Below are 10659 nucleotides of genomic sequence, written 5' to 3'. Positions count from 1 at the left end.
ATGATCACTCCACCCTGCATTCATAGCATGCCCTCTGCCCACTCATGGTTCTGCTTTAAGAATCTAGAGGTTTCTTGAAAATTACAGAAACTCTTTTGCTTACCCTGAAACCCACAAATCACAAGCTAAGCAGTCATATTTTTTTTGACAGGGGAAAGAGTAAACTTTTGTTGAGACCCCATGACTGCAGTATTTTTCTTCCACTCTGCTTTTCTGACACACCGGGGTCACTGTGGCCTCCTTGGGAGGCCTTTTGTGCTGAACTATTCCTAGACTCCTTTCTTTATGGAAACTCTTGTCAATTAAATGATGCTGGCCTGCTGAGTTCTGCTTATATTTATATTCTACAAGGAAGAAAAAAACTCCTCTTCCTTCAAGTATTGCAGTCTCTCCTTAATCGATTTTATTCCTATTTGAGAAGCTACATGGTTGTACAAAAACTGAAAGCACAAATAAATGTAATAATCCCTTTAAAAAATAATAGAGATTTAAAAAAATTATATGGAAATATGGTACAATATACTTTACACACACACATATATCTAAAATAACTGAAATAAGAACATCCTGGGTCTTCCCTGGTGGCTCAGTGGTTAAGAATCCGCCTGCCAATGCAGGGGACACAAATTCGAGCCCTGGTCCTGGAAGATCCCACATACCACAGAACAACTAAGCCCGTGCGCCACAACTACTGAGCCCGCGTGCCACAACTACTGAAGCCTGCGCACATAGAGCCCGTGCTCTGCAACAAGAGAAGCCACTGCAACGAGAAGCCAGAGCACTGCAGCGGAGAGTAGCCCCTGCTCACCGCAACTAGAGAAAGCCCCTGCGCGCAGTAATGAAGACCCAACGCAGCCAAAAATGAATTAATTAATTAATTTTAAAAAGAGGGGCTTCCCTGGTGGCGCAGTGGTTGAGAGTCCGCCTGCCGATGCAGGGGACACGGGTTCGTGCCCCGGTCCGGGAAGATCCCACATGCCGCGGAGCGGCTGGGCCCGTGAGCCATGGCCGCTGAGCCTGTGCGTCCAGAGCCTGTGCTCCGCAACGGGAGAGGCCACAACAGTGAGAGGCCTGCATACTGCAAAAAAAAAAAAAAGAAAAAAGAAAAAAAAGAACATCCTTTATCTTTATAAAATTCTGTTGGAGACTCCCTCCCTCCCTGACACCAGTTGTTTGTTCCTGTCTACTTTTCCTAGAAAGGTAAAATACAATAAAAACTGCAGCTGCTATCTTGGCATAACTCAAGGGAGAACAAAATTTTGCTGCATCGTGGGAAAATGTTATCCATGTTAGTCATCTAACCTGACAAAATTCACCAGATAATTGCCTTTCATTTCACATTATATGGCACAGATTGTTGCCTAACTCTCTAATGAAATGGCCGAGCATAGATGGTTGGAGATTAGTTTGTTGGTTCTATCAATGACAGAATTTTCTGACAAACAGTTTCACCTACTATTGGGAAATACAATTTATTAGGTTAGTTTAAAAAAGAAAAGTTTATCTCAGATTGGTTGAAATTGATTTTACTTGCGAAGTTCCTTTGTGAAGGAAGTGGTCTCAATGAATTAAGGAATTTTGTGCTGCCTTTTATTATGGTGACAAACAACCCCCTTATCGCAGAGCCTTGATCACAACAAATATTTATTTCTTGCTCACTCTACCTGCAGAATCCAGGTCGACAAGAGGGTCTGTTCATCATGGTGACTTAGGGGCCAAATTTCAACATGTGCTTCTGTGATCACTACAGTAAGAGAGAAGAGAAACATGTGAATACTGCACTGGCTCTCAAAGGGTTTTCCTGTGACACATATCTTTTATGCTCACATTGCACTAGCCAATGTAAATTACCTGTCTATATCTAGTGTCAAAAGGCAGGGAAATACAATCCTATCATATCTCTGGAAGAACAACTGGAATATATAAAACAGCCCTAATGGCTAATCCCCTTTTGGTCACCAAATATTTAACTCACTCCATTTCTGACATGCAAAATATACTCATCCACTCCCTAAGGAAGAAAGCCTCAAAATCCCATGCAATCTGAGACCTCTGGGTAAGATATGTCAGTTTCAAATCATGATGCTGCTTCTACCTGTACCTGTGAAATTAAAAAAAAACAACAACAACAAAACCCCAAATACCTATGTCCTCCCATCCAGTATATAATGGTAGTACAGGAACAAGATAATTGTAATAAATATTCTCCTTGGGGAAAATGGCAAATACATAGCAAACAGGGGTGTGTAGGAATTCTGAAATCCTGCTGGGGAGAACTTTCGAGGGCTTCCTACCTGTGGTTACTTGATTAAGGAATGTTATCTGATTAAGCCTTGATTTTGAAAAGCTCCTTTTGCTCACTGTTTTTTGTGGTAGCTGGCTATGCCTTCTGGAAGATTCTTCCTTTTTCATTTTCCTCTGGCCGAATCTGAAACAGACATTGAGGAATATGCCTCTTTCAGGACTGAGCAGCGTTCTCAGCCCAGTTTCTGATGGTGGAGAAGCCCAACGGTTGTTTTAAATCTTAAAAAGTTACAGTCTCTTTTGGTCTAGGTGGGTGGCTCAAATACAGCTCTCTTAAAAATTTAGTAGAGTTTTTAATCTGTTTGATTCTTGTCTGCTCCACTTGCCAGTGACCATGCTATAGTTCTTTTTGAGATGTGGTTCTACGATGCTTTTTATGCTTCCTTGTTGCCATCTCTCTCTCTATCTCTCTAATTGTAAATGTGTGTACTTAGAGCTTACTAGACTTTGCTGAGAGAATCACACTACATCTCTTTTCCCTGAGCCATTTTGACCAATTGAAAAGATTTGCTGGGTGCCTGTCATTTAATCAGGCCTTTTACTCTGAGACACCTTATCAAATTCAGAGGTTTGGTTATCTTCTGAGAGTATGAAAACACAGGCCAGAAATTCCTGAACAGGAGCAAGGAGTTAATTCTTTAGGCCAATGATTCTCAAAATGTGGTTTCTAACCAGCAAAATCAACACCCTGGGAACCTGTTAGAAATGCAAATTATCAGACCCCACCCTTGACCTGCCGACAAAAACAGAAACTCTGGGTGTTAAACCCAGCAAATGGTGGAGACTTCATCAGCCTGGATACACTGAGTTAGGACATGGAGCTGATTCCCCCAGGCAACCTACAATGTAGCATGAGTGAAAAATAAACTCTGTTGTTTTAAGGCACTGAAATATGTATGTTTGTTGCCATAGCATAATCTACACTGATACAGTATAGGTATTGATGCAGAAATTGGTACCTGGAGTGAGGTGCTGTCATAATAAACAAAATCTAAAGTTAGTATATATAACAAAAATAAATCTAAAATTGGTAATATATAATTTTTATATAATATATATAATTTCTTTCTATATATATAAAATTTGGAACTAATCTTTTCCTCTATGTGCTGAACTAGGCACAAAACAGTCCACACGATACTACCCCCAACTCTTACCACACATATGTATCCAGTTAGGTCTCACACCCATCCTGCTGTAACTAACTGATGTATAGGCCCCCTGCAAGAGACTTTGGGGTGAGCATAGTAGTGGTAAGTACACTAGAGAATGTTCTTGAATATATGGTCTTAGGCACATCACTTGACTTCTCTGTCTGAATTTTCTTTTCTGAAATTCGATTACAGACCAAACCTTTATGTACTGCATAAGTGTTTGCTAAGTGCCCTCACATTGTTTTCCTTCCTTTAATCCACAGAAACCTTAGAGAGGACACTGTTAGTACTCCTGTTTTAGATGAGGAAACCAGAACTCAAAGAGATTCAATGACTTGCCTAATATTTCCCAGCTAATGACTGAGTCAGGGTTCCCAATGTTATTTCCCTGTGTGTTCTATTCCCACCGTGGCTGCTCCTTGTTTCAGGGTAAAAATTTTTAAGTTCTACAGAAAATGTATAATGTATATTTGTATCATTTTTTATCATAAGCCAAATTGTCACAGAGTGATGGTAATCCATGACAAGAATTTTGTCATCTGATTTACATAATTCTCCATTATTAAAGGACTAACAGACCCTGAAATGAGGCTGTGTTCTCCTTAAATTGTTGCAGTAACAAGGCAGCATGCAACAATTCAGAGAATATAGAATTTTTACAAGTGCTTCTTCTATCATTCCAACCAAATAGAGTCAAATAAACTTACTTTTAAAAGAATTTCTCCTATCCTCAGGAGAAATATGAGCAAAACTAGTTTTGAGCTGTTAAATGTTTAGGACAAATCAATAACATTCTGAATTCCAATTCTTTGATGCAGAATATGACTCACAGCCAAATTAGGAAGAAAAATTTCCCCCACTTGAGGTTCATGTTACAACTAAGAGATTATCTCTTCCTCATTAAGTGAACATAATTGAAAATATCTTTCAGTTGAATACTTATGTCTTTTATCTGAGGTTTTACTGTTTTCAGAGGAAATGGAATGAGAATTACCTGGTCTGTGACCTAAGTCAGTGCATAGGAAACATTTTCCAAGGGAGATTCTCAAAGAAGGGGTGGGCTGTTTTGCTCTTAAGTTCCTAGTTTTCTAGATAGTGTGTAGACAAATTACATTTTCTCTGTTGTGTATGTCTTGGGTTTCACTAATGGACATTAGTATTTTTTGCACTGTTTTTTAAATGTCAGTTACTTAAAATAAATTGAAAACATTTGTTAAAGCCAAGACTAGGATGTTGGCTTTTCAGACAACCTATTGGAATTTCAAAGCTTTTGCCTGTGAGATTCTATTGGCAAGAACAATTTCATGAAATCAGAAAGAAAATTTTAAGCATTATGTTGGCATGGATACACATAGTTGGAAATTTGCTCACTAAGATCAACTTTTGCTGTTTTTATTTTAGTTACTCATCTCTTGAATATTTTCTCTTCCTGATTCATTTTCCCAATTGTAGCAGTCTGCCAGATGTGCATCTAAATACTGCCCCGCCCCCTTCACCCACTATAATAAAATACACATGGCTGGCCAGCTATTTTGCATGTCCTTGCTTTTCTTGCCATTAGATGTGGTCATGTGATAAATTTACTTAAATGAAATTTGAGTAGTCTTGGCTTGTAAATACCTTCCACGGTGCTTCTCCAGGATGGTAGCCCACCTCCAAGATGGCTCTCAATGATTCTTGACTCCTGGTATTTATGTCCCTATGTAATCCTCTCCTCCACTGAATATGGCTTACCTGTATATTGCAGAAATGACAGAATGTGATTTCCAAGTCTAGGTCATAAAAGATATTGTGACTTTCATCTGGCCCTTTTAGATCAATTTCTCTGAGGGAAGCCAGCTGCCACAGGCTGGCAGGACAGCTGAGGACATTCAAACAGCCCTATAGAGAGAGGCCTGTGTGACAAGGAACTGAGGCCACCTGCCCACAACCAGCATTAACTGAGTCACATTGAAAGCCCTAGTTGACTGTAGCTGATATCTGACTGTTAACTATGAAAGACCTTGAGTCAGAACCATTCATCTAAGCCACTTCCAAATTTCTGACCTGCAGAAACTATGAGATAGGAAATATTAAAGTGTTGATTTAAGCTGCTGAGTTTGTTATGCAGCAGTAGATGACTGATAACATCGAGTTAGCTGGATGGCAATGCTCATGACAATCTTAGAAGCCACAAGAAGGGTTCAGAGCTGTAATCAGCTCAGGTTCCTGGATGACCTTGTAGGGGAGAGCCTTCTCCTCTAGTTTCTCAACTCCCTACTTCAACCTGGACTATTGAGAGCGAAAGAAACTTCTTTAGAGCCATTGCATTTTGTGGTCTAAATTTTACAATAGTTCAGCCTGTCCTAACTAATACACCAACTTTGTATTCTATTTCTTTCTTACTTTAACCCTTATGTATATATGAGGATATTATTCCTCTGAGCAAGGATTACTATTGGAATAGTTCTTTAAACAGATCAAAAACACTGTTTAAAAGGCATGTGATTAAATATGCAAAGCACATTTTCCCCCTGCAAATTCTATTTTATTTGACTAGCACAGTTGCAGGTGATACTGTAGTACCCTCCGACTCCTGTGTGAGGTGGCTTGTAATAGTTTACAGCTAGCCCTCTTCTCCAGACAGTTTCCATCAACCAATGGGAACCAACTCATTCAGGAAATTAAGCCCTCTTCATAGATGATCCATACCAATGATCAAATAAGATGATGGTGTAAAAGTCCAGCCCTGTTGCCACAAAGGATGACAGGTCTGTGGTGCTGTTTATATCCAGAGCCCTCCCCTATGTAAATTTGGCCAAGGCTATACTTTACCTAATACCAGATCCTTGCTTGGCAGCTCTTTTGCTTCCCTATAATGCTCCTTTCCCCCCTTTACAAGTTTTTCCCAAAGAGTGTTCCCTCAATAAACTATATGCACCCAAATCCCTATCTTAGATTCTGCTTCTGGGGAATTTGATCTAAGACTACCTACTTCCATGAAACTGAACAGGAGAGGTGAGATCGTCTCAGTTATTTACATTAATGATATATTGGATTTAGTGAAGAAAATGTATTCTCAGTCTGAGTTAGTAAACAGAAACCTCATTAAATAGAGTCAGAAGGCCAGAAGGGGGAGCTCTCATGCCCTGCGACAATAGCAGAGCACAACAGGAAGAAGAAAGACTCCTCTTCTTTCCTGGCAAAGACTCAGCCAATGAAAAGCCCTCTGTTTACTATAGCCCTTCCAACTTCTTTTCCCCGCTATAAAAGAGATCTCCTCTTGCCATGCAGAACTTGCACATAGCTCGCCATGGTTGCAGACCCTGAATTACAATTCTCTGCTCATCCCAAATAAACCTATCTTTGCTGGAGAAATGTCTTGGCAATCGGTTTGTCTTAGGTCACAAGACAACAAGTTCAAAACCTTGGGAAGGACTAAAAAACAGAAAAACAAGAGAGAAAAATTAAGAAAGCCAAAAGCTGATAATGGTGATAATCTGGAGGTATGAACAAAATTCATAAATTCTAAAATTGATCAAGAAGAAGATGTAACATGTCTCCAATATCAGAAATAAAAGAGAAGTTATCACTGTAAATCCTACAGACATTAAAGGGATAATAAGATAATATTACAAAAATCTGTACCAAAAAATCTGACAACTTAAAGTGGGTAAATTTCTTGAAAAACGCAATTTACCAAAGTCAACACAGATTAAGTGGAAAATACTAATAGACCTATATCTATTAAAGAAATTATATATATTGTCAAAAACTTGTCATAACAGAGAACTCTAGATCCAGATGATTTCACTGGTGGATTCTATCAAACAATCATTGAAGAAATAACACTAACCTTACAAAATTTCTTATAGGAAATAGAGAAGAAGGGAATAACTTCCTACTTGCTTGTGAGACCATCATAACCCTGATCTTAAAACCTGACAAGACATTACAAGAAAAGAAAGTTATCTACCAACACCTTTCATGAACACAGAGTCAGAATACTTGAAAAATTGGTTATTGACTCCAACAATATATAACAGGAATAATATACCATGACCATCAAAGAAGGGTCTAGCCCAAGAATGCAAGGTTGGCTTAAGACTCAAGTCAATCACTATAACCACATTAACAGAATAAAGGAGACAAAAAAGTCATTTCCATATATGAATAAAAAGCATTTGTCAAAGTGCATCACCCATTTATTAAAACACCCTTAGCAAACTAGGAATAGGAAGGAATTTCCTCAATTTCATAAAAGGCAGTTACGAAAACCTACAACTGATACCACACTTAATGATCATGTTACCAAGTCCACGCTCATACTGCTCACTGCATGACAGGCCAATAAATTGAGAGACGAAGTATTGGGGCAAGGAATGGTGACTTTATTTGGAAAGCCAGCAGACCAAGAAGATGGCAGACTAGTGTCCCAGAGAACCATCTTATCCGAGTTAGAATTCAGGCTTTTTTCATACTAAAAGGGTAGAGGGTATGGCTGGTTGTTTAAAACTTCTTGGTGCTGGTCAGACCCCAGAGAGGTTGTGATAAACCTTTGTTCTTGCAGCTGTCCGTGTAAATCTGGTCACAATATTCCTGTAAACCTCCAGCAAGACATGTTATTCTCTGTTATGCAACTTATTAATCTCTATATGAATGGCTTTGAGAATGGGATATCATATATATTTCAGGCCATAGGCAACATTCTTTTACAAAGGTGCGAAGCCAGCATGACTAAGCACAGGCAACAGAGCACAAAGATTAGTCAGGTTTGTTCTTCTCTGTTACAATCACACATTGAATGCTTTCCTCCTAAAATTGGGAATAAGAAGTTCCCACCTTTCCAACTTCTATTCAAATTGTAATGGAGGTCCTAGCTATTGCAGTAAGGCAAGGAAAAAAAAAAAAAGATTGGGAAGAAAGAAGTAAAACTGTCTCTGCATATATTTTTTAAAATTATGCTTTCCAATTTATTTTACCAGGGTTGTGAGTAAAATAAATGGAATTGTTTAAAAGTTCTTGAGTTCAAATGAACTTTCCCTTTGAGTTAGAGTTTTTAGTTTCTCAGGAGTTACATGATAGGTTATTCTAATTACAGTTGTATAACTAAACCTAGGCAAAATTGTGAGATAATATACATTTATTTTAGTGCCTTTCTGTCTTTTAGAGCTTTAAGCATATCTTTCATCCATTCTAATACCTCCTTGTGTGTCCTAACCACCTAGCATCCAGAGGCAGTACACCCTCCTAGTCTCTCTTCAATAATATCTAACTCTTCAAAATCAATTTCTGGGAGAAATAAAGAACAAAGAGAGGCAAAATTAAAGCCTTTGAAAGATAATACAGGAAAACATCTTCAAGGCAACAGAGTATAGAACGACTTCTTAAAGCATAAAACATCAAACACAGAGAAAAAAGTTGAAATGTAAACTACATTAAAATTAAGGATTTTTGATCATCAAAAGATATCATAGAGTACAAAGACAAGCGACAAACTAGAAGATATTTGTAGCATGTTACTAAGATCTAATATGTAGAATATATAAGAGCAGCTACAGGGCTTCCCTGGTGGCGCAGTGGTTGAGAGTCCACCTGCCGATTCAGGGGACACGGGTTCGTGCCCCGGTCTGGGAAGATCCCACATGCCGCGGAGCGGCTAGGCTCGTGAGCCATGGCCGCTGAGCCTGCGCGTCCGGAGCCTGTGCTCCGCAACGGGAGAGGCCACAACAGTGAGAGGCCCGCGTACCGCAAAAAAACCCAAAAAGAGCAGCCACAAATCAGTAAGAAAATGGCAAAGTATTCAGTAGATAAAAGGGCAAGAGACTTGACCAAATCTTTCACAAAAGAAGAAACTTAAATGGCCCATAAACACATGAAAACATGTTCAACCTAATCAGTTATCAAGAAAACGCAACTGTAATGAGATACCATTTCATACCCATCAGACTGACAAAATTTTTTTTTTTTTTTTTTTTTGCGGTACGCGGGCCTCTCACTGTTGTGGCCTCTCCCGTTGCGGAGCTCAGGCTCCGGACACGCAGGCTCAGCGGCCATGGCTCACGGGCCCAGCCGCCCCGAGGCATGTGGGATCTTCCCGGACCAGGGCACGAACCCGTGTCCGCTGCATCAGCGGGCGGACTCTTAACCGCTGCGCCACCAGGGAAGCCCTGACAAAAATTTAAAAATTGACAATACGGTATGTTGAGCATTTGTATTACTAGGAACTCGGCTGTGCTGGTGAGAGTATAAATGAGCACAAAGACTGAAAAACAGTTTGCCGTTACCTGATAAAGAGGGAACACTTTACAGCCCAGGAATTCCACTCCTAGTTATATACCCCAGTAACTCTTCCTCATGTTCATCAGGAGATATACAGAGAACATTCATGGAAGTATTGTTAGTAATAGCCCTTGTATTAGTCAAGAGCAACAGAACTAATAGGAGATACATACACACACACACACACACACACACACACACACACACACAGATGTAATTTAAGTAATTGGCTCATGCCATTGTGGAGGCTTGGCAAGTCCAAAATCTGATGGGGGCGCCAGCATGCTGGAGGCTCAGGAAATAGCTGCAATTTGAGTCCAAAGACAGTCTGCTGGTGAACCAGGAAGAGCCAATGTTGCAGATGAAGTGCAATCTGCTGGCAGATTTCCCTCTTGCTCAGAGGAGGTCAGTCTTTTGTTCTATTCAGGCTTTCAACTGATTGAATGAGATCTACTCATATTATGAAGGGCACTCTGCTTTACTCAAAGTCCAACAATTTAAATTTAAATCTCATCCAAAAACACCCACACAGAAGCATCTAAATATCTGGACATAATGGCCCAGCCAAGTTAACACAGAAAATTAACCATCACAGCCCCAAACTAGAAACAATCTAGATGTCCATCAGTGGTAGACTAGATGAATAAATTATGGCTTACATATACAATAAATACTAAATTACTATTATGGTAAACAGAATTCTAAGTTGGCCCCCCATAATCTCTACCCCTGATGTTATACTCTGTATAATCTCTACTTGAATGCAGGCAGAATATATGACTTGCTTCTAAGAAATAGAACATGACAAAGGTCATGGGATGTTCCTCTCTTGATTAGATTATGTTGTATGGCAAGGTAATGGAATATCACCCCCATGATTGCTGGCCTTGGAGAAGCAAGCTGCCATGAGTTCTAAGGCAAGAAAATGAATTCTGTCAAC

The sequence above is a fragment of the Physeter macrocephalus genome, chromosome 12, assembly GCF_002837175.3.
Source record: "Physeter macrocephalus isolate SW-GA chromosome 12, ASM283717v5, whole genome shotgun sequence".
Lineage (NCBI taxonomy): Eukaryota > Metazoa > Chordata > Mammalia > Artiodactyla > Physeteridae > Physeter > Physeter macrocephalus.
Note: the sequence above shows the minus strand (reverse complement) of the source record.